General features: G+C 36.5%; 1 long non-coding RNA gene and 1 pseudogene across 1 annotated transcript; one reads left to right on the top strand and one right to left on the bottom strand.

Annotated features, from left to right (window-relative positions):
• Positions 1–4,427: 4,427 nt before the first annotated feature.
• LOC124994904 (uncharacterized) lies at positions 4,428–13,152 on the top strand. Its single transcript, XR_007110577.1, has 4 exons — positions 4,428–4,468; positions 5,030–5,141; positions 5,598–6,028; positions 11,205–13,152. It is a non-coding gene; the product is annotated as an uncharacterized LOC124994904 (long non-coding RNA).
• Positions 13,153–23,456: 10,304 nt separating this feature from the next.
• Positions 23,457–24,098, bottom strand: LOC124994167 (dnaJ homolog subfamily B member 6-like; annotated as a pseudogene).
• Positions 24,099–24,879: the final 781 nt, after the last annotated feature.

A 24,879-nucleotide genomic window follows, 5' to 3' on the forward strand; every position in this document is an offset into this window, starting at 1 on the left:
GAAATAATTTTCAAATGAACAGCAAAGATGAGAAAAGGCTTTGAAATTCTCCTTTGCAAAATCTTTAAAAATCTGATTAATCTGCATCTGTGTAAACTAAGTAAGATATTGAGTTTGACGGAGGAAGGGCTTACCTGGGTGATTATTAACACTGGCCACACCCAGAAGGGGATGGATCATTGAGTGTATTCTCTCTGCATCAAGAGGCTAAACACTGGGGCTGGGATTCTAGCTCAGTGGTAGAGCGCTTGCCTAGCATGTGTGAGGCATTGGGTTTAATTCTCAGCATAAAAATAAATAAATAAAATGAAGATATTATGTCTATCTACAACTGAAAAGAAAAAAAAAAAAAACATTAAACACCAGTGGGGTACAAAGATGCAGAACATGGCTTTTGACATGAAGGAGCTTACAGTGTTGTAAACTCTTTAAAGGCAGAGGCTATATTTTATGAGACGCATTTATGAGACATGTTAAAAAGTACTGGACAGTTAGATACATTTGTATTTCAACAATAAGTCAAGACAATGGGAAAGGCAGTTTTACAAGATTACTAACAAAATTTTCTAGGAGTTTTTAAGCTGGGTAATAGAGGGAAGCTTTACCCAGAGTGGTATATAAACAGAGCCTTGAAAATGGATGGGATTAGGTGAGAAAAATTGTAGCTATTTCAGGCAAGAGAGAAATTCTGAGCAAAGAGATGGAGGTAGGATTATTCAAGAAAGGTTCAGCAGAGAATAACCTGGGATGAAGCTGAGGGCTTGTTCGAACAAAGGAAATGGGGTTAAAGTAATGTTTGGATTCTGTTTGTGAAAGGTCAAATATCTCAACTGATGCAAACACTAGTAAAATTCCATTTGGGACCTTTGCCATGATGTCTTTGAGTCACCAGCCATAAGCTACCTTAGGGGCTTCAGATGGGACTCAAAGGGGCAGACCAGTTGCTGCTCTAGTCAGTTCCGTGTTGGTTTTTATCCCCCACATATGGTGTCCTGGAGATGTGCTTATTTGGTTCTGTGTTCTCTTCTCTGAAACTGGGAGTTTTTAGAGAATCGTGGCTCCCGTGAAGGTAAAAGAGTTTTGGTCTTCAGAACTGTCTCTTTTTTCCCTCTTCTCAGATTCCCATGGTGTGTTGTCTGTAATGGTGCCTTTTTTACAACAACTGCTAAGAATTCTAGGCCATTATTAGGGTAACAGCACTAAACAGAACTATTTAAACAGATCATAACTCCAGGTAAGTGCCATGCATATTATCATACCCTGCTTCCTACAGAATATAAATAGGGTGCATAGAAGCAGTAAATCCAATCAAAAATTAAATAAGTAGCAGGAAAATGGTACCACCCCATCCATTGGCAACCCAAAATCTCTTTATTACCATAAAGAAGTGATAAATGTTTGAAGAAATAGCTATGTTTAACCTGATTTAACTACTGCACAGTATATACACACACTGAAACATGCATGGTACCCCATTAATATGTACACTTTTAATATATCAGTTAAAGTGAATTTAATTTAAAAGAAAAAAGAAGGAAAAACTCTCAATGTTAAGTCAAAACAATTCTCTGCCACTCTAAAAGGTGAAGAGAATGCCCTATTTAAAAAAATATGAAAACACATTGAAAGGAGTATAATTTTATATCCTACAAAGTTTTCTGTCCTGTTATCATTTGAATATAAATATTTATAGAACATACTATGCCCATTTTGAATGTTTCATGTTCTGTTTTTTGAATTTGGAATGCTGAAATTGATTCTTCTGTTCCCAGAGAGGTAAACATGAATCACTTTTAATAAATCTGTGGGCATCTATGTGTATGAGTTTGCAGAGCAATAAAAGAGAGAGAGAGAGAGAGAGAGAGAGAGAATTCTGAGAGAAAATTCAAGTCTGAAAGTAAATTGTGTACTCTTAACTGAAAATTGCAATAATTCTGATAATTTAGACTTGAAATTTCATGTTCTGGACTCAGTTTCCTGTGAGATTTATTTATTATTTTCAGTACTGGGTATTGAGCACAGGAGCTTTCTACCACTGAGCGATATCCCAGTTCCCCCTCACCTTTGTAAAAAATTTTGAGACAAGGTCTTTCTAAGATATTGAGGCTGACCTCAAACTTGCAATGCTCCTGCATCAGCCTCCCGAGTTGCTAAGGTTATGGGCTTGTGCTACCTCTCCTGTGTTTGTAGTCAGATTTAAATTCTGAACTTTTTTTTTCCCTTGAAAGAAAGAGATCTTTCCTCAGTATCTTTGATAACTCTCATTTGTGTTATCAAAATGGTCACTGTGTTCTGTCAACTTTATTATTCTTTTCCTGTAGGGAGATGGGACTTAATTATGTAACATTTACTCAGAACCAGAGACTACATTGTTGGATTCCACCTGCTCTGGTTTCAATGTTCTTCTGGGCTGCCCTCTGCTACTGGGCAGCCATGGGCTCTGCTGGTGCTGCAGCTTGTTTTGTTGGACTCCATGATGGTTTCACTATGCCACTGCTGCACACCTCCAAGGCCACTAACTACCATTCACTGGATGACCACCTGCACTGTTGCTTACCTCCTCTGGACAACTCCTATGGAAAACATCTAATGCCTTTCTAAATGCACTGTTGCTTACCTCCTCTGGACAACTCCTGTGGAAAACATCTACTGCCTTTCCTGACAAGTTCTTATGGGGCATGCTCCCTGTGTGTAGTTGTATGATCCCTACCAGGGATTGGGTGTACCAGTACACTGAACTCGGGTCCTGTTGGTTACCTGTTGTTCTTGGTCCCTTGCCTCCTTTGTCCTAGAAGACTTATTTTAGAAAACTTGTAATTAAAAATTCTTCCTCTGCCCCTTTGAAATGTAAATATTTTAAAAATCCTTTTGCCAGTTTTTACAACCCAGGAATATTTGTTCAAGGATCCTTTGAAATGTAATTATCATCAAAGATAGTACCTCTATCTCCCTGTCTCTATGGGAGGATAAGTTCCCTGTCCAAGTAGTTAAATACCTCCAGCCATAAAGATTTGAGAAGCTTATTGTTTCTTTAGATAAATCCAATTAACAAATATAGATGTCCTATGATTTCCCTTTAACATCCACAAGAACTTTTCTTCAAGCTCACTCCTGTGTTCAAAAACCTTCTCACCCTTTGTTTCGGCAGAGACGAGCTCAGATTGAGCTCTGGCTTTTCTTAGCTCAGATTGAGTTCTGGCTTTTCTTCCCGAGTGCAATTGTGTTCAGTTGTCTTCTTTTCTTGTTTAACCTATTTTTGTCCCATTGTCTCAGATGTGAAACACCTGTAAAAGCTTAAATATGGTATATAATATGTAATTATACAATAAGAAAATTTAATTATGACATGATGATCTTAATATATAAACTTTAGATTATGATTTACAACTTATTTTAATGGACCTGTGATCAATTTTGTTAAAATATGTGCAGAATTGAAAACCTGGGACTCAATGAGTTAATTTTGTCTTGTATAATTTTTGCTTTGAAGATAATGATGGTTTTCATAGATTTGCAGACTTGGAGACACTAGGTGAATGGTGAAACCGATGTAAAATAGGGAAAGTGGGAACTTAGTTTGGACATTTAAGATTTTGGATGGTAATTGATATTTAAGTAAAGAAATGGCCCTGGAATTTTGATAATGCATGGGCTTGAGAGTCAATCAATACATTGGTAATGTTTAAAGCTCTGATAAGAGGTCATTTGTCTGAAGAGTAGACAGAGATGTGATTTTAGAATGGAAACTTTGGAAAGAGTGAAGAAGGAGGACTAAAAACTATCAGGAGAGAAGATAACAGGCTTACCAGTAAACACCAGAACCCAAGACAGAGAAGAAAGCATGGATTTTAGGTAAATGACCATTTAGTAAAACTTCCTAAAAGATCATTCTATCAGTTATGGAAGGCTCTTATGAGGGAATGTGTAGTGAGGAATGGAATCATTTGGGAATTTGGACATAAAAAGTGAAAAAAGAGGAAGGAAAGGGAGGAGACACAGCAGGTGGGAATAAAATTCTTTTTCCTAAAATGGATAAGAGTTAAAAAAATAAAAAAAAACAAAAAGGCAGTTTGTCAAAATAATAGAGAGTGAGTTATTTTTGGCAGTTGGGAATGCTATCTTTGAAGTGAAAGATTTGAGTGCGTACATATGAGTATCTGTGCATTGAGTGGATAACTTTGATTGTATTGTTTTCTTTACGTGAAAATTAACTTCTGTCTTTAAAAAATATGTTTGAAATTATCCCTTATCTTTTAAGCAGTAAACTTGGTAAGAAAATTGAAGGGAATTGTTGTATCTTTTATTTTGTAGAGAAAGAAATACTTATCCTGGAGGGCAAGGCTTCTCCCAAATCAGTGGGCCATTTTCAGGGGTAAATGGCCATTAGAAGAAAATAATGGAGAAAGTTTTTATTTTAGAAAGGAAACAGAAAACGCTTCATATAACTTCAGAAAATGGGTGAAAGAAGGTACATAATGTTTTCTTGATTTTTTTTTTTTTTTTTTTTTTACTTATAAAAGAATAGCTGGAAAAAATGTTATTATGGACTATTTGAAAACTTCTTTTTGTGTGGGAGTATGGATTGAAGCCAGGGGCACTTTACAACTGAGTTTTAGCCCCAGCCCTTTTTACTTTTAATTTTGAAACAGGGTCTCACTAAGTTGCCCAGGCTGGCCTTGATTTGTGATCCTCCTGCCTTAGCCTCTCCAGTTTCTGGGATTTCAGGCATGTGCTACCATGATAGACTGAAAACTATTTTTACTTGAGTATTGTGATTTGGATGTGAGCTGTACCCCAAAGCTCCTGTGTTAAGACAGGAATGTTTAGAGGTGAAATGATTAGATTATGAGAGGTGTGACCTAATCGGCCCATCCTAGTTTGAACGGACTTATTCATTGGTAACAGTAGGTAGGTGGGTCCTGGCTAGAGAACCTGGGTCACTGTGAGTGTACCCTAGAAAGATGCGTATTCCTTGCAACCTCTTCTCTGTCTCCTCCTATCTCTGTCTCCCCCTATCTCTGCTTCCTAGCTGCCATGAGTGGAGCAGTGCTCCTCCAACATGCCATTCCACCATGATGTGCTGCCTCACCTTGAGCCCAGAGTGACAGACTTGGCTGACCATGGACTAAACCTCTGGAACTGTGAGCCCCAAATAAACTTCCCCTCCTCTAAGTTGTTTTTGTTGTTTATTTTGATCACAGTGATGCAAAGCTGACTAGCACAGGCACATAAACATATAACTTTGTACTCATACTATGCTTCCTTAAGTGCCTAGACACTGTTAAATTTATTTAATAACCAACTTGGTGAATAAAGTGCTATTACTATTTCCATTATGCTGAAGAGGAAATTGACAGGTTAAATAACTTCCCCAGGCTTGCTTATCTACAAAACAGAGTCAGGATTAGAAACCAGGTAATCTAGAGACACATTTTATGTACACTATACTGCCTCGTATACTGTAGTCAGTAAATAGACAGTGCAAGTGCTTCAAAATTTATCTGTAAATAATGCCTCTGAGAACAGTGGGTCAAATTAAAAATTAAGCCGTAATGTCTTATTTATGCTTTTCATATTTTCTTTCTCTTGTGTTTCAGAATGTGGCTAAAAATGACGTGAGAGTATTTTCATTGGGTATACCTGATTTCATGGAAAAAATACCAAATTCGCCCATTTTCTTGAATAGAAGTCCAAAAACAATTTGTGTGGTTGATGGGCATATGTAACCTTTAAAGGATGCAGCAAAATTGAGTATAATACATAAGTATAACATTGCATCTATTATTGATTATGAGTGTGTGTGTGTGTGTGTGTGTGTGTGTGTGTGTGTGTATACTCTCAGGACTGATCGTCTACATATCCACCTTTCAGGAATTAGAAAATGATTCCTTCTCTGTAAGAAAGGATCAAAAAGCAAAATGAAACAAAACATATTGCTGAGCAACAGAAGGCTCGTGGTCTCACACACTCTAATCCAAATGTCAGTGTTCAAATTCTGACTCTGCCTTAACCTTGTGGAATGGCTTCGGTAAGTTACTAGCCTCATACTTCTGTTTCCTCCTCTGTACATTGGAACCATTTAGTCCTGTCTTCTCAATTAGTTGTGTGGATTAATTGAGGTGTGAAAGAGTGGCTAGCTCATAAAAAACATTCAACAAATATTAGTTACTTGTCTTTTAAAATCATGTATGTCTTTAATGTAGTAGTGAGGACTTTATGTACTTGGATTTTATTTAAAAAAATAAAAAATAAAAACAAAGTCTTACTGAGACTTTACCCATTCATTTTTTTTTTTTTTTCTTTTTGAGCAGTACTGGGCGTTGAACCCAGAGCCTCACACATGTTAGGTGTAGGCAAGTTCTCTACCACTGAGCTACTCCACTGTCCCCCATTCATCTCTAACGTCTGACTTTTATCATCACTGTATATGTATTTTGAACATTTGACATAGTTTTTCAGGGCTCAATATCTTGACTCCTAAACTGAGACAACACTGTGGTTTTGTTTGGTGCCACCATAGAAAATTGTATCCCAAGTCTCAGTACCCGCGGTTTTTTTCACTCATTCTTTTGAGTGTTGGTAATCTCCATAATGTAACACTTTCAGTTTTGCTTCTCATAGGACTATTTATAAGGTTTATTTACAATAGTATCCAATGTTCCTTTGGTCTTTGAAAAGTTATCTTGTGGAGTTAGTCCCTTATTTCTTTGAAGCAGTAAATTTAAAAAGCAAATCAAGGTAAATTTTTATGCCTTCTATTTGATATTTTTTTTGGAAGGAAAAATTACTTATCCTAGAGGGAAGACTTCTTCCAATTAGTGGGTTTAAAGGCATTTAGAGGTAAATGACTATTAGAGAAAACCATAGAAGAAAGTTTTTTTGCAGACTAGAAAATGAGAGGAAGAATGTAAACAATATTTTCCTTGAATATTTGATTTATAAAATAATAGTTGGAGTAAGGAGAATCTTATTATGGAGTATTTTTAGTTGGGCTATATAAACATATTGGGTATTGAATCCATTCCTAAGGAATAATTTGGTGTAACATATTTCTTTTCTTTTTATGATGAAGATTTTCTAGGTCTTTCTCACTAATAATATATCTTCCTTTAGTTTAAGATTCAAAATAAAGAAATTTAGAGAGCCCTTCATATTTAATTATACAGTGAATTCTCTTTTCTAAGGAATAATGGAGAAAAAATTTTATAGCTCTATTTTATATTGATAAGATACTGCAGGTGCATTGGGAAACTAAAATGCATGCCTGGGGGGAAAAATAGATAGGTTTTAAACTTCTTTCTCAAAGATAGAGATACTGCTGCTTGATAGGTGACTGCAGCATGTACCTTTTAGAGCAGAATTCTGTGTCTCAAGGTGTAGGATAAGATTGACTGCATTCAGAGTCGCCACACTGAGGTACTGTACCTTATGCATGGGGGCCAGGAATCTGGTTGAGTAATTTTGATCCATATAGTAGAGAATAAGTATGGCAGAAGGAATGGAGAGAATAGTGGGAGAAGAGGGAGAGCAAACTGGTGCAAATTATTAGGATATGGAGGTGGGAATTGGGAAAGAGTTTACTGCAAGGAATTGGTTAACTCAGTTATGGAGACTGGGAAATCCAAAGTATATAGTTAGTAAGCTGGAGATGCAGGAGAGCTGAAGGTAAATGTTGTGATTTGAATATAGATAGTGTCTCCTAAAGTTCCAGGTATTAATGCCTTGGTCCCCAGGGTGGTGATTTGGGGCAGTTGAACCCAGAGCCTCACACTCTAGGAGGGAGGCCTCATTGGGCCATTGAGGGAGTGTTCCAGAAAGGGATTATTCTCTCTACCATTGCCATTAGTGTCTTCACTAGAGGCTCAAAGCAATGGAGCTGTCCATCTTGAACTGGAACTCCATAACCATGATCCTATATAACTTTTTCTCATTATAAGTTAATTTCCTTAGGTATTTTATTGCAATAACATGAAACTGGCTAGTATAGTGTAGTTCTAGTCAGAATCCCAAGCCTAAAAGCCAGGAGAGCTGATGGTATAGATTCTATTCTATGTCTGAATTCAAAAGCAGGAGTAGATCAATGTCCCAGCTTGAAGTCTGTCAGGCAGAGGGAAAGAAATGATTCTTTCTTAATCAGACTTTTGTTCTATTTGGGCTTTTGATGGCTTGGATGAGGTCCACTCACACTGGGGAGGACAATCCACTTTGCTCATTCTACCTACTCAACTGTTAATTTCATATACAACCTCACAGCACACTCGGGATGATGTCTAACTGATTATGTTGTGGGCACCCTGTGGCCCTGTCAAGTCAGCACATAAAAGCGACTTTTGCAAGTGTGATATGCATCTTTTGTTCTCCCGCATTTCTCTAGTCTTCCGTAAAATGGCACAATTGAATCTGGTTGATGTGATAGGAATTCTTAAGAAGTTAGTGCAGCCGTGTTTTGATCAGGTTAAAGGAATGCCCAGAACTCTGCCGTCATGTAATAGAGAAGACCTCAGGTTGTATCTTACGTATAGATTTTGAAAATAAAACATTCAATATAATTAACTAACATTTACACAGTACCTCCAAGACACTTTATTAGTATTCTTAAATAGATGAAAAAGACAGTGTTTTCCTGTTCTTAGAGAGCTTGTAATCTGTTAGGAGAGAGAAATCTCTTACTAGAAAAATACTGTGCTCAAAGTTAAAGGTAAAGATGAAAATGAGTGTTGATCGCTGTGTTCACACAGAATGGGAAGCTGAAGAAGTGAAAAGATGAAGACATAAATTATCAATGACAAAGGCATAAATATTTATGAGTGATCAACCTGAACTAAGTTCATGTCATGTATTGGATGACATTAGGAGGTCACTTTTACTATTTTGGAGATTTTGTTATGTTTTCACATAAGAGAGGGATACACATATAAGAGAAAAAATGTTTCTGATAAATTATGCACCATAAACATATTTCATTAATACAGATCACAGAATTCCCTTTGGCAGCATTATAAAAGGGGTCAGTTTGTGTCTTAGTACTCAGCCTCCCACTCTTAACCTCTTTTCCCTTTGAACAAACATCTTTTTCTTCCTCCATGGGTCCAGTGCCCCAATTCTTGCCCCTTTCCATCTTAGGCCTTCTCTGTTTAAAGTCTTTTAATGGAATGGTTGGTAAATTACATTGATGAATTACATACTGCATATGAATATAAGTGGCTTCTGTTACATCTGAAACCACTTAACCAGACACAGATGACCATGTTGGGGTTGGAGGACTTGGAATGACAAGAAGAGACCCGAGAGTAGGTGCCTGTTTTCTCTTCCTCTCCCTTTTAACCCTAAGCAATTACTTTCCAAAGAAAATGTTGGTTTTACCTTGATAAATGTCTAAGTAAACTTGCACCAGCCAGTTAAACAGGCAAAGAAGGCTTTATTCAGGACTTTTGAAATAGGGTCAAGACTACTGCAACACAGGACAGAGACTGAACTCAACTCTGAATGCAGGGACAGCAGGGCATTTCTAATGAATGGACAGAGTGAGGGAGTGAGGGAGTCATGGGTGGAAATGACTAAGAGGAAGTTAGTTATATATCAGCAGTGGGGAAAGAGGAATTTAATTTGATGTCAATGTTTGGAGGTATTTTTGCTAAACTGGCTGAGTAGGATTCTTGAGAAAACTTGGTTCAATAGGATTCTTAGTTAAAACTAGGATACATTCAAAGGACATGCCCTGGTCAAGAAAAGGGCTCAGTAGAGGTCAAGGAGAGTCCTGCTGAACAGGGAGAGGGTGATTTTGGTGTAGCTGAAAGGTGTTAGGAAAGGTGACTAATATTAGTTCTGACTTCAAAACATCAGTGTTTGAAGCCCTCCTGTTCCTTCTCTTTAATGGTAATAGGCACCATAACTACCACTTCTGTAGCTCCAATTGTGCCATTCAGTATATTTTATGGGTCAGCATATTTTATCCTTGCAAAGGGTCTGTGAGGCAATTCTCATCCACATGAGAACACCAGGGCTTAGTAAGGTGGAATAAATTATTCAAGATCACATAGCTGAGATAGGATTCAAACACTAGAGGCTACGTTCCTCATTGCCAAACTATACTACCCTATTGTGAGGGTCTTCCTCCTGCAAAAGTGGACAGTGAGCCCTCCCTCACCAGGTCTCTCCCCCCGCCTCTGATTTCTGGAGGACACTCTCAGATGTGAGGGTCTATTCTCCCACCTGTATCTGAATTTTCATCATCCTCTTCTTGGCTACATGTTGACTATGTTACGCTAAGGATGCTGAACAGGCTCTTCCCAGCCACCTGGCCAATATGAACTCTTCAAATACCTTTTTTATTTTTATTTTCTTGCAGCACCTTGTGTATGCTAGGCAAATAAATGCTCTACCACTGAGCTACATTCCCAGGCTAACTCCTTACCGACTTATAAATGGCATTCAAGTACCATAGAAGAAAGCATGATGATATATAGAAACATACAGAAACATCTCCTTGAAGTGGGAAAACAGAGAAAGACTGTAATTGAAAAATCCAAGTTTTGAGCAATTACCTATTAGTGTATATGCCATGTACATGTATCCTACATGTTATACAATAACATGAAAATAGGTTGGTACTGAGGGAGATTAATAATACTGAGTAATTAGTAACTTAAGAAAAAAGTTTTCATGGTTTGGATTATCATAGAGGATGATTTCAAATATCAAATTGGGTATTCACTCTTTCATGGATTGAAGTTTGATTTGACAAAAGAATCCTGGAACATTCCATTATACCCTTGTGTTTTGATGTCAAACAACTGACATGGATCAAGAGCACTTAGGGTGTTTAGGGTTTTTTAATATGTTTCTAATTTAGACATAAAACATCATAATCTTTGAAGAAGAGGGACACTGCAATCTGCTTTATAAACAATGGTTTGTATAATTTTCATGCTTAAATTAGAAAATCATTGCCCTGGTAGGTATAAAAGCATGTTTTTAAAAAAAAATTAAAAATTTAACTTTAATGACAGCATACTTTAATTTGCCTTGATTTAATAAATTTCTTGAACTGATTAAAAATGGATGGAATAGATCAAAGAACAAAAAAGTTCATGCTTAACTTTAGTTTTATTTTGTAGGATTTTTAGAGAAATCTGATTAAATTCCATTTGTGTCATTTTGAAAGTATTCCTCTCTCTTTTTTCCTCTTTTTTTCATTCCTGAAGAATAGTCATGAAATGGCTCAAATTTATCCATCTGAAAGACTGGGTTGCAACCTGGAGATGAGCCATTTTGCTGGAATCACTATTTGCAGAAACGTATAGCTCCTTAACCGGCAGAAAATGTTCTTGTCTCCATCAGAAGCAGGTGTGACCCAGCTGGAAGGCAAGGGTTGCCATGGCCACAGTGAAGCCTTCAGACACTCAGGTGCTTAAGAGTTGGCCTGCCATAGGCAGTGGATGCTGGATTCTTCAGTAGCCAAGACAGAGAACTTTCTCCTGGGAAAGTGGAGTGCTCATCATGGTGAAGGATATTCACTCTTTCATGGATTCAAGTTTGATTTGACAAAAGAATCCTGGAACATTCCATTATACCCTTGTGTTTTGATGTCAAAACAACCAACATGGATCAAGAGCACTTAGGGTGTTTAGGTTTTTGAATGTTACTCTCAATTGTTTCTTCAGAAGGGATATTTATCTTAGCAATTAGAATTGAATTTTACAGTCAGATTGCCAGGGTTTCAACACAAGCTGTAGTATTTTTTTTTTTTTTCTTCAGTCTGTCTAATTCCAAGCAGGCTGTTTTACTTCTTTGTGCATCATTTTCCCCTCTGTAAAGTGGAGGATGATAATTGATGATAATTGTACCTCCCTCATTGAAGAGTTTCATGAGGATTAAATGAGATAATGCAGGCGAAGTATTTGGAAATGTGCCTGGCACACAAGCAGTGCTGTGCAAAGGTTAGTTGATGTTTTTGAAATGAGGAACAAATTGAGTGGTTCACATTCAAATGATGGACTTCATTTGGAAAAAATGTTTAATGCCTAAGTTTTGAAGATTTTAAAATACGTTGAATCTAGCTGAAACTGCTGTGTGCATATGTATGCCTGTTTTGGGTGCTGGGTTAGGGTAAAACAATGTAAATCCAGTCATTGTTGGTTTACCTTGTGATCTTAGGGAGAGGAGAGTAATTAAAGCCACAACTAAGGAATACAAAATTTCTTCAAAAATGTGTTTTACCTTTGGTAAGTTCTAATTATGGAGTTGGAGTTATCTTCTATTATGTTCCACTCCAACAAGGGGATAAGGAACCATTTTGCCCCATTTTGGGGACACATTTTTACCCCTATAATGTTATATAAGAAGAGTTTAGTTTCTTTGACCCAGTTCCTCCTTTGGATGGCACAGAAAGAGGAACTCATGATAGGCAGGCATACTACATGTTATTAAGGTACTTGGTATTGATGCAAGATGGCAGAGAGGAACGAGACCCTTCCCTGAATTTTGTGGTAGGACTTCAGGGTTAAAGGCAGGAACATTCACTGACACAACCCTCCTTCCTGTCCCAGGAGAGAGTATATCTACCAAGCAAAGTACTTGTTCTTTATTCTCAAGATTGTGTTTCAGCTAAATGGCAGTGGCTGGAGTGTAGTCATCTACTGACTTAAAAGTGACCTATCTCTCTTTTTAATCAATCGGAAATGAACTTGGGGGAACAGATAAATAGCGTTATTTTTCTTTCAGATTAGAAAGTATTGTTCTTGTTAGCCAATGTTCTTTTCTAGCAATCTAATCTGCCTATTTCTCAGTAAGCCATCTCTTATCTCTTGTTCACTTTAAGGTACTATTAGGATACAATAGTCTCATGCTGGACCCAATTATGTACTTATACCTCACTTTCACTGAACTTCTTGATCTTACCGAAGCACAAGCTTAACCCTTGTGTCTGAGTTAGTTATATGACAAGTGAAGATTTTTGCATAAAATTATATAAAAATTTAAACATTTGAACATTTAAAACAATTTTCTGTGACTCCCATACATTTCTTCATGTCCTACATATGATACCAAAATATAAATGAAGATTAGAGTATTAGTGATTAAAAAAAAGATTGTGGTATGGGGGAAGAAATGACGGTAGAGTGAAACAGACATTATTACCTCATATACATGTATGACTGCATGACTGATGTGATCCTGCAATATGTATAATCAGAAAAATGAGAGATTACACTTCACTTATGTATAATCTATCAAAATGTATAAATTCATTCTACTGTCATGTACAGTTAACTAGAACAAATAAAGAAATGTAAAAAAAGATTGTATGATTCTTGCACTTAGTTCTCTACTCATAGTTTTTTTTTTTAGTTCTATACTCTTTTTTTTTTTAACCCCTCCTGCTATTTTATAACTCTGATGTGTCTTATTGTCTTCTAACTCATTCACTATTCCTTTAATTCCAGGCAGACAGCACCTGCCCACTTTATCAACTTGACCTTGTATTCTTTCTTTGCAATTTCTAAGAGAGAGTTTTGTGTGTGTGTGTGTGTGTGTGTGTGTGTGTGTGTGTGTCTGCAAACTGAGTTTTTTACTTCCCAGGCATTCAATCCTGCTCTTACTAAGGAATACTAAAATGAGACTATCTTACTTACCTTCTTGTTTGAAAATATTTTTTCTTCCTTCTTTCAGGCTGTTCTGACTGCATGGTGGGGGAAAGGTATAATCCCATGATCTATTTTAGCTTTCTTAAAGAGCAGGAACATCATTGAAGACTTCAATACAGGTGTTGTATATTTCCCAACTATATGTTGCTTAAAAATGATCAGGTCTGAGGGTCAGGAAAATTCTTCTTACTTCAAGTATTAAACTACCTCTTAATTACATAGATAACAAAAGCTGTTACCAACAGCACATTATTTGTCCCAAATGTTCAAAGACTAATGAGAATATATATATATATGTTAAAAAGAATCCAGAACTGATAGGCCATTTTAGTTTTAAATATAATCATTAAGTCATTATGGTCTGAATTTTTCCCCTGGGTGAAATGTGCCTTGCAGATTGAAATGTGTAAATGAATTTCTTTGTCATTAAGATTCTATGGTCTGCTGTATGTACTAGTTCTTGTCAAGATGATTTTGTGTATTTATTTTTAAAAATTTATTGTTCGGATTTGGGGATGTAGAATACTCACCAAGCATGCACAAGGCCCTAGGTTCCATTCCTAGCACTATTAAAACATTTTTAAGTTGGCACATAATTAATTGAAACATAATGATCATACAAATTTATGGGATATAGTATGATAATTTGGAACATGCATACAATATGTAATGATCACATTAGGGTAGCTTGAATTTCCATGTCTTTAAACATTTATCATTTTGATTTTTGTATTTGAAATTTATAAACTACCCTTTTCTAGTTCTTACATATTATGTAATATTTAATAATGTAATTATGTAATATTTAATATTTACATATTAAATTTTTTGTACATTTATGTAGAAAATATGTAATATTTTCTACGTAAAATATGTAATAAGTTGCTGTGAACTACCCTCACCCCACTATGCTGTAGAGCACAGAAACTTATTCATCCCATTTAACACTATTTGGGTACCTGCTATCCAACCTTCTCCTCTTCTGTCCCCAATCTTCTATTCCTAGCCTCCAGTAACCACTACTCTACTTTCTACTTCCATGAAATCAACTTTTTAGCTTCCATATTTAAGTGAAAACATGAAGCGTTTGTCTTTCTGTGCCTGGCTTATTTCATTTAATATCATATCTTCTAGTTCCATCCATTTTGCTCAAAGCAACAGGATTTCGTTCTTTAAAATGACTGAATAACATCAATGTGTATGTATGCCACATTTTCTTTATCCATTCGTCTGCTGTTGGACACTTTGGTTGATTTCATGTCTTGGCCATTATAAAGAGTGCTTCAAGAAACATAGCAGTGCAGGTACCTCCTTTATTTCCTTTGGATATATACTTAGAAGTGGAAATACTGGACATCATATGGTAGCTCTATTTTTACATTTTTTAGGAATCTCCATACTATTTTCCATAATGGATGTACTAATGTATATTCTCACCAACAGTGCATACGGGTTTCCCTTTCTCCGCATCTTCACCAGCATGTGTTATGTTTTCTCTTTTTGATTATAGTCATCCTAACAGGTTTGAGATAATATTTCATTGTGGTTTTCATTTGCATTTTCCTGATGATTAGTGATGCTGAGATTTTTTTCATGTATATTTTAGTCAGCTTTTTCACTGCTGGGACCAAAAGACCTGACAAGTACAATTTTAGAAGAGTAAAAGTTTATTTGATGCTCATGGTTTCAGAAGACTGAGACCTTTTACTTCTAACTCCATTGCTCTGGGCCTGAGGTGAAGCAGAATATCATGGTAGAAGGGTGTGGTGGAGGAAAGTGGAGAGAGAAAGAGAAAGAGAGAGTTAGTTTTTTTTTTTGCACTCACCTGGTACAAAATATACACCCCCAAAGTCACCCGCAGAGACCCACCTCTTCCAGCCACACCCTAACTGACTATAGTTACCATCCAGTTAACCTCTATCAGAGAATTAATGCATCAATTAGATTAAGACTCTCATAACCTAACCATTTTATCTCTGAACTCTTGCATTGTTTCACATGTGAGCTTTTAGAGAACACGTATCAAAACTGTAACAATGAGCTTGTTAGCCATTTGTATATCTTCTTTTGAGAAATGTCTATTCAGATAGTTTACCATTTTAAAATCAGATTATTTCTTGGTGGTTGAATTTTCTTGTATATTTTTAGATATTAGTCCTTTTTCAAATGAATAGTCTGCCAATATTTTCTCCCTTCTGCAGAGTGTCTCTTCACTCTCAATGGTTTCCTTTGCTGTGCCAAAAATTCTTAGTATGATAGAACCTCATTTATCTATTTTTACTTTTGCTGTCTGTGGTTTTCAGGCCTTATACTCACCTGCAAATCATTGCTTAGATGTGTTTTGAAGTTTTCCCCCTATATTTTCTTGGTTATGGTTTCAGATCTTATACTAAGGATTTTGATCCAATTTCAAGTTGATTTTTGTACATAGGGAGAGATAGAAGTCTAGTTTCATTCTTCTGCATGTGGATATCCAGTTTTCCAGCACCATTTATTACAGAGACTACATTGTCTCCAATGTATATTTTTGGCACCTTTGACAAAATCAGTTGACTATTGATGCTGAATTTATTTTGGGGTTTTCTATTTGTTCCATGACTCTATGGGTCTATTTTTAAATTTTTTTTAGTTGCCAATGGACCTTTATTTTATTTATCTATTTATATGTGGTGCTGAGAATCAAACCCAGGGCCTCACATATGCCAGGCACTGTGCTCTGCCGCTGAGCCACAACCCCAGCCCTATGTGTCTGGTTTTATGCCCAGTATCATGCTGTTTTGGTTTCTAAAATTTTGCAGTATTTTTTGAGGTCAAATATTTTGATGCCACCACTCATACATTGCTGGTGGAGTTGCAAATTGGTGCAGCCACTCTGGAAAGCAGTATGGAGATACCTCAAAGTACTTGGAATGGACCCACCATTTGACCCAGTTATCCCACTCCTTGGTTTATACCCAAAGAACTTAAAATCACAGTACTGCAGTGATGCAGCCACATCAATGTTCATAGCTGCTCAATTCACAATAGTTAGCTTGTAGAACTGACCGGGATGCCCTTCAATCGATGAATGGATAAAGAAACTGTGGTATGTACACACAATGGAATATTACACAGCCATAAAGAAAAATAAAATTATGGCATTTGCTGGTAAATGGATGAAGTTGGAAAATATCATGCTAAGTGAAATAGACCATGCCCAAGAAACCAAAGGTCGAATGTTTTCTCTGATAAGTGGGGAGGTGGCCCTGGGTAGGGGATGCGTGAAGAGAAGAATGAAGGAACTTTGGATGGTATAGAGGAAAATGGGGCAGGAGGGGTGGGGGAAGGAAAGACAGTAGAACGAGACAGACAATTTTATCCTATGTATATGTATGCTTACATGAGTGAATCTACATTGTGTACAACCATAGAAATGAAAAGTTACACCCCATTTGTGTACAATGAATCAAAATGCAGTCTGTATAAATAAAAAAATTAAATTAAAAAAAAACCAAATATTTTGATGCTTCAAGCTTTGTTCTTTTTGCTTAAGATTATTTTGGCTATTCAGGGTCTTTTGTGGTTCCATACAAATTTTATGACTATATTTTCTAACTCTGTTAAGAATGTCATTGATCACTCAACTTTTAAATTAATTATATAAGTCAATAAATTTCCCCTTTGCCAGTTTGATTCCTTATGCAAAACAAAACAAAACAAAGAATGTCATTGACATTTAGCTGAAGATTGCCTTAAATAAGTAAATTGCTTTGGGGCTCACAGGACTTTTAATATTAGTTCTGCCAATCCTTGAACATGGAATGCTTAAATTTTGTGTGTGTGTGTGTGTGTGTGTGTGTGTGTGTGTGTGTGTCTCATATTTTCTTTATGAGTGCTCTGTAAATTGCATTTTAGAGAAAGTTGGTTAAATTTACTCCTAGGAATTTTGCTTTTTGCTAGGTATTGTGAGTGGGATTGCTTTCTTCTTTCTTGGTGAGTTCATTATTGGTGTATAAAAGCACTACTAATTTTTATTTGTGGTGTATCCCACAACTTATCGAATTCACTTATCAATTCTAACAGTTTTTTGTTGTTGTTGAGTTTTTGGCTTTTCTATAAATACAATCATGTAAAATGTGATGAGGGATGGTTTGACTTCATCCTTTCCTGTTTGGATGCCTTTTATTTCTTTCTGTTATCTAACTATTATGGTCCTGACTTCCTACATTATGTTAAGTAACAGGGGAGGAAAGTGCCCATCCTTGTTTCTTCTCATCTTATAGCAAATTCTTTCAGTTCTTCCCCATTGGTATGATGTTGGCTGTGAGTTTTTCATATATAAACTTTATCATGTTGGGGTAGGTTTCTTACATACAGAACTTGTTGAAGGTTTTTTTCATGAAAGAATGTTGAATGTTATCAAATGCTTTTTATGCATATATTGAGAGGAACATATGGTTTTGTCTGTCATTCTGTTACTGTGATGTAATATATTCATTGATTTCCATATGTGGAACCATCTTTGCATCCCTGGGATAAACCCCACTTGATCATGTCCTATAATCTTTTGCTGTGCTGTTGAAAATAGTGTGCTCAGAAATTATGGATGATTTTGCAATTAGATTCATCAAGGATATTGGTTTGTAGTTTTCCTTTTTGTTTTGCCCTCATCTGGCTTCAAGATCAGGGAAATACTGGCTTTGCAGAAGAGTTGGAAGAATTTGAACCCTTCAATTTTTTGGAATAGTCTGATAAGAATTGTTGCTGCTAGTTTTTCCTTAAAAATGGAATAAAATTCAGCAGTGAAATCATCTGGTCTTGGACTTTTCTTTGTTGGGAGAAATTTTATTGCTATTTTAATCTTGTAACTCATTATGAAATCCTTGTTCAGGATTTCTATATTTTCATGTTTTAGTTTTGCTAGGCTTTATGAATTCTGAATTTTTTCCCATTACTTCCAGATTTTATAATTTTTTGGTGTGTAGTTGTTCTTAATAGTCTGTAATGATTCTTTGCTATTCTGTGGTATAAATTATAACAATTCATTTGTTTAATTTTTGTGGTACTGGAGATTGAACCCAGGGGCCGTCTTCCACTGAGCCACATCTATGGCCCTATTTGGTCTGGTTAAGTTGCCCAGGCTGCCTTTGACTTCGTGATCCTTCTACCTCAACCTCTTGAATGACTGGTATTATAGGCATTATCTAGTCGACATCTCATTTTTATGTCTGATTGTAATTATTTTGGTCCTCTTAATTTTTTCCTTAGGTGAGCAAGAATGCTTGCCAATTTTTAAAAATCTTTTCAAAAAATCAACTTTTTGTTTTGTTGATCTTTGAATTTTTTCTTTAGTTTTAATTCTGTTTATTTCTGCTTTGGTCTTCTTTTTGGTTGAGGGGGAAGTGCCCTCAGAGGGGATTTTGTAACCTAGTCTCTCTCTGACTTCCTGTTTTAGTGATGTAAGCTCTTCCATACACATGCCTCTGCTATGATGTGACTGCTTGCCCTGACACATGTCCCAAGATTGCTATCTGCCTTTTGCCATGGTCCCTCAAAAGAAGCAGAGTCTGCCCCATGCTATTTGGAATTTTAGCTTCCAAATCTGTGAACTAAATAAACCTTTTCTCTTTATAAAATTAGTTGCCTTAGGTATTTTGTTGTAACAATGCAATACTGACTGATAATATTTATTCTTATTTTTTTAGATCCTTGAATTGCTTTGTTTGGCTCTTTATTTGAAATCTTTCTACTTTTTTGATGTAGGCATTTCTTGCTAAATTTACCTATTAGTACCCGTTTGCTGTATTCCACTGTAATTATATGTTGTGTTTTCATTTTCATTGTTTCAAGAAATTTATAAATTTCCCTTTTAATTTTAATTTTTTGAGACACTCATTGGTTGTTCAGAAGCTTATGGTTTAATTTCTATGTATTTGTAGAATTTCCACAGTTCCTCTTGCTGATTTCTGATTTCACTGCATTGTGGTCAGAGGAGATACATATTTCAATATTTTTTGAATTGGTTGAGACTTGTTTTGTGGTCCAAAATTTGGTTTATGCTGGAGAATGTTCCATGTGCTGATGAAATGAATGTATATTCTGCAGCTATTTTATGCAATGTTTTGTAAATATCTGTTAGATCCATTTGGTCCACAGTATAGTTTAAGTTTGATATTTCTTTGTTGATTTTCTGTCTAGATGATCTGTCCATTGATGAAAGTGGGATGTTGATGTCTTCAACTAATATGTATTGGAGTCTACCTTTTTCTTTAGATCTAATAATATTTGCTTTATATATTTGGATGGTTCAGTGTTGGGTGCATAAATATTTACAATGGTTATATCTTCTTGCTAAATTGATTCTTTTATCAAAATATAATGACCGTCTCTTGCTTGCTCTAATCCATTGTTATGGGTTTGCATTGTATTTTATGCATTGAATTCTTCACCTGCAAGATTTCTGTTGGGTCCTTCTTTTATGGTTATCGATCTCCTAGTTGAATTTCTCATTCAGGTCATGACTTGTTTTCCTGACTTGATTGTATAGTCTGTACTTTCTTGTATTTCACTGAACTTTCTGAAGGTCATTATTTTGAATTACTTTTCAGGTGTTTTGTAATGTAACTTTCCTCTTCTTTGGGGTTTGTTACTGGAGAATTATTGTGTTCAGTTGAGGGTGTCATGCTTCTGGGTATTTTCGTGTGTTTGTGTGTTCCTACTTTGATAGGTGCCAATCTAGCACAACGGCAACAACAGTCACCTTTTTACTTTTAGTATTTTTTTTTTTTTTTTTGGCTGGGAGAGGCTTTTTGCTGAGGATCAGTGCTAGGGGTGTCAGTGGGGTATGGTGTCTTAGGTTTGATTCTAGATGGACTCACTTATGGTCTGATGGTCTAGGCTGTAGGTTATTTGTGACTATGTGGTGGCATGGTATGATTTTACTGGGGGTAGGGCCACCACTTGGCTGCGTGTAGGGCTTGGTTCAGACACTTGCATGTGTTGCTGACTGGTGGCTCTGTGTAGGTATTCTGTTATGCAGTGTTGCCATTTGTCTGGCTATCAGGCTTGGCTCAGGTATGCTCAGTATTGTGGGCTGCTCATCCGTGCAGAGGGCTCACCAGGGGGACATTGCATCTCCTGGATTGCTCTTGGGCCTATACAGAGTATGTGCAGGTACTATGACTTGGTTGATTGTACAGTATGCTTGTTGGGAATCAGTTACCAGCTTGCCAGCTGGTTTGGGCTCAGGAACCAGTGGGTACTGCTTGTAATTTGGTTGTGTGCTGGTCTCACTATAGGAGCAGGGTCATTGCCTAAGAGGCTCTTGGGCCGGGTTCAAATACGTGCAGGCTCTGCAAGCTTGCCAGCTGTGCAGTAGGCTCTCCCGGGGCTGGGACTACCTTCTGGGTGTTCGTCAACAAGACTCGGGTGGATGTGGGCACTGTGGGTCAGCCATCTGTGAAACGAGTTCCCTGGTGATGTGGAATTATCATCTGGCTGGCTATTGGGTCAGACTCAGGAGCACAGAGGTATGTCAGGTAGCAGGCTGCGTGTTAGCTTCTCCTCTGTGAAAATTTGCCTTTTTCCTGGGGAATGGGGCATCATATGGATTTGGAAGCTGGAATATTGTCCTTTCTACTGGGCCAGGATTCTGAGTAGTTAGAGCCATGATACTACAGCCACCCAAGTGAGCACAATGAAACAATGGCAGAGCTTCCAGAATGGAGATACACTGTGACTACTAGCCCTGGCTGTGGGATGTATGCTAGCAATTGGTCAGCTTTCAGTTTGTCTCCAAGGCATGACTGCTTAGGTCAGAGAAGATGTGTGTGTGTGGTGGGGGAGGTGTGTGTGTGCAACATGGGTTCCTGCTCTGTGACACTGTATCTGCATGTACTCCAAGCAACATTTCAAACTATGCTCAGGTCAGCGAGGGCTGTGAGAGTCTCCTGTGCAGTCATCTGCCATAGCAATTAAGACCGTTGGAGGTATCAAGCTTAACTTTTCCCTGTAAGGAGAAGTCCATCTTAGTTCTGAGCTGATCTGGATGGGGGAGCGACAGTGTGGGTAAGGGGGCAGGGTGCCTCACTCTCTTCTCTATGTCTCTGTTCTGGGTTTTCATGTTCCACAGGGTCTTGTCACTTCCCTGCAATTCTCCAGGGTCCTTTCTCATAGTTGTGAATATAGTTGTTTACTCTCTGTTGTAGGTTCTTTTTATGGTAGGATGAGCAACTGACATTTCTATTCAGCCATCTTGCTGAAAAAATGCAGCCTATTTTTTAAGCAGTTACTATCATACTATTGAGTTGTAGGACTTACATATACTATGTACAAATAATTTATTGTATGTATGTTTTATAAATATTGTCTCCCAGTCTAAGACTTTCCCATTCATTTTCTTGATAGTATCATATTATACAGCAAATGTTTTTAGAATTATTTAATCCTAATTTGTTGATTATTTTTCTTGAATATCTTTTTGTGTACTCTTCATTTTATTTATTTTTAACTCATTTTTATGTGGTTCTGACGGTTGAACCCAGTGCCTCACAAGTCCTAGGCAAGCACTACACCACTGAGCTACAACTCCAGCCCTTTTTGTGTACTCTTTAAAATGCCATTGCGAAGTGAAAAGTCACTAAGATTTTTCTCCTATGATTTCTTCAGAAATTTTAATCATTTTAGCACCTACATTTTAGACTTATTCACTTTTAGTTTTTTTAATGTTAGCATTAAAATGTTATCATCTATTTTTAAAGATATCCAATTATTCTAGTCCAGTTTGTTGAAAAAATGATAATTTCTCCCTTGATTCCTTTGGCACCTTTGTTGAAATCAATTGACCATATATGTACAGATCAATTTCTGGGCTCTATTAGGTTGAATTAAATTATATCTCTGTCTTTATGTCAATATCACAGTTTCTTGATTAATATAGTTTTATAATATATCTTGACATAAGATAGCTTAAGCCCTCCAACTTTTGTTCTTTCTAAAAAAATAGTAATTGACTTTTCTAGGTCTCATGCATTTGCATATAATTCTAAGTCAAATGGTCAATTTCTATCCCAAACCTGCTAGAATTATTGTTGAGATTGCTATGAATTTATTTATTTATTTTTGTACCAAACACATGCACATTTCTTTTTTTTATATGCAAATGATAAAGACCCAGTTTACCAGCTTTTTAAAACCTAAGCTTAACAGTACATATTTAAACAATTGTCAAAACACTACTATGTTGCCAGCTTTCATGTACAAGTAGAAAACATCCTTAAGTTTATATTAAACCAGAAATGTATTTTATTACTAAATACTGAAAAAAAAAAAACCAAATAGTTTCTATAGGAGACTCATCTTTTGGCAATATTAGTACACAACAGGATGACACACTACTCGGCTCACATGTCAAACACAATGGAAAGCAGATCGTGCTGGTGTTAGAATACAGTCTTCTCCTAACACTACTCAAAGTCAAGGCTCACCTGGGATTACATTTAATAAAAAGGCAAAGTGTACACAGAGATTACAACAATTTTAAAGACAAAAAAAAAAAAAAAAAAAGGTCCTATTGTGTGGTCCCGACAATAAACTCAAAGTCTGTGACAGACAAGGGATCTAATGAGCTGTTTTAAAATACTTTACATTAGGTACAATTATACTGAAAGTCGAGTTCCTTTGAAATCTTCAAAAAAAATCCCTGTTCATCCTCAAATGGTGCTTGTTAGAGTTTAACATTTCTGTTAAATGTGAGCGTTGAATTACTTGTCATCCAAGTGTAGCAGCTGCTCCTTACCATTTATCCTTAAGGACTTTAATTGGCTATCTTCCTCAACTTCTATTCTTTCTCAACCATTCTTGACAACTGTTTTTGTAGTGATTTACTATTTTGGTAGAAGTTGATATAGATTTGAAGCTGCCTACTCTACTGCCATCAAATGATGTAGATGAGAATAAAGTAAGGCCACGGTGCCCTAGTGACCAAAATGAAGTAAATCCTGTATTAAATGAAGAAAATCCACCTCCAAAAGATCAAAATCCACTGAAGCAGAGAAAAAAGAGCCCACACCTTCGTTTCTGCTTCCTCAGGGACCCCTTCGGTTCCCAGAAAAGTCTTCAAATGGGTCTTCAAAGAATTTGAATGAAAATGGGTCCCTTCCACCAAAAAATTCTCTGAAGACATCATCTGGTTTCTGGAATGTGAAGCCAAACTCAAATAGACTGTCAAAGTGACTTCCACCTCCACCTCCACCCTTTAAGCCTTCTTTACCATACTTGTCTTAAATGTCCCGTTTTTCAGCATCTGATAACACCTCATATGCCTCACTACTTGTTTGAATTTTCTCTCTGCTGCTTCTTTATTCTCGGGATTTTTATGTGGATGCGCTTTGGTGCCAGTTTCCAATATGCCTTTTTGATATCCTCGGGTGAGACATGTTTCTGCATGCCTAAAACTTCATAATCCACCAAGTTTTAGCAGATTGTTGGAACAAGTTGGAGGACGCAGCAGACAGGATGGGACCCGGCGGGAGACCTGGTGTTCAAGGTCCTGCACCGCTGTGCTGGTGGCAGCCGCAGAAGCTCTTAGGCACTTTCCAGTAATGGACTAGACCTATGAAGATGTTATGTTTGGATACATTGTTTACAAAAGTTTCTTTCAGCAATGTTTTAGTGTACAGATCCTATATGTATTTAAATTTATTTATAAGTATTTAAAATGGTATAGTTTTAATATTTTAAGTTATTACTTATTGTCAGTTTATAAAAATACAATTGACTTTTGTTTATTGATCTCACAACCTCAATGAACGCTGTACTTAGTTCAAGTGGTTTTTTTTTTTTTTTTTTTTGCAGATTTCTTGAGATTTTCAACATACATACTCATGTCATTGGTGAATAAAGACGATTTTGCATATTTCCCCCAACCTATGTGGTTTTTATTTCCTCATTTTTTGAATGCACTGACTAGCATCTCCAAACTAATATTGAATGAAATGGGTAGGATAATTTTGTGAATATTTTATTGTTTAATTGTAGAATTTTTATTCTTTTTTTTTTTTTTTTTTACAATTTTCCCTTGTTTGTTAATTTGACTCATTTCATGGAAATATCAGAGCGACCTTTAGACTGGAACTGATTTAGTTCCATTTTTGATAGAATTCTCTTGTCAATATATGACCCCTTCTCATACATTAAGAGTTTTCTTCCTGTTTGTGGTTGAGACCATGAATTTTTCTTGACCTGATATGATCTC

This window comes from Sciurus carolinensis, chromosome 10 (genome assembly GCF_902686445.1).
Source record: "Sciurus carolinensis chromosome 10, mSciCar1.2, whole genome shotgun sequence".
In the NCBI taxonomy this organism is placed as follows: domain Eukaryota; kingdom Metazoa; phylum Chordata; class Mammalia; order Rodentia; family Sciuridae; genus Sciurus; species Sciurus carolinensis.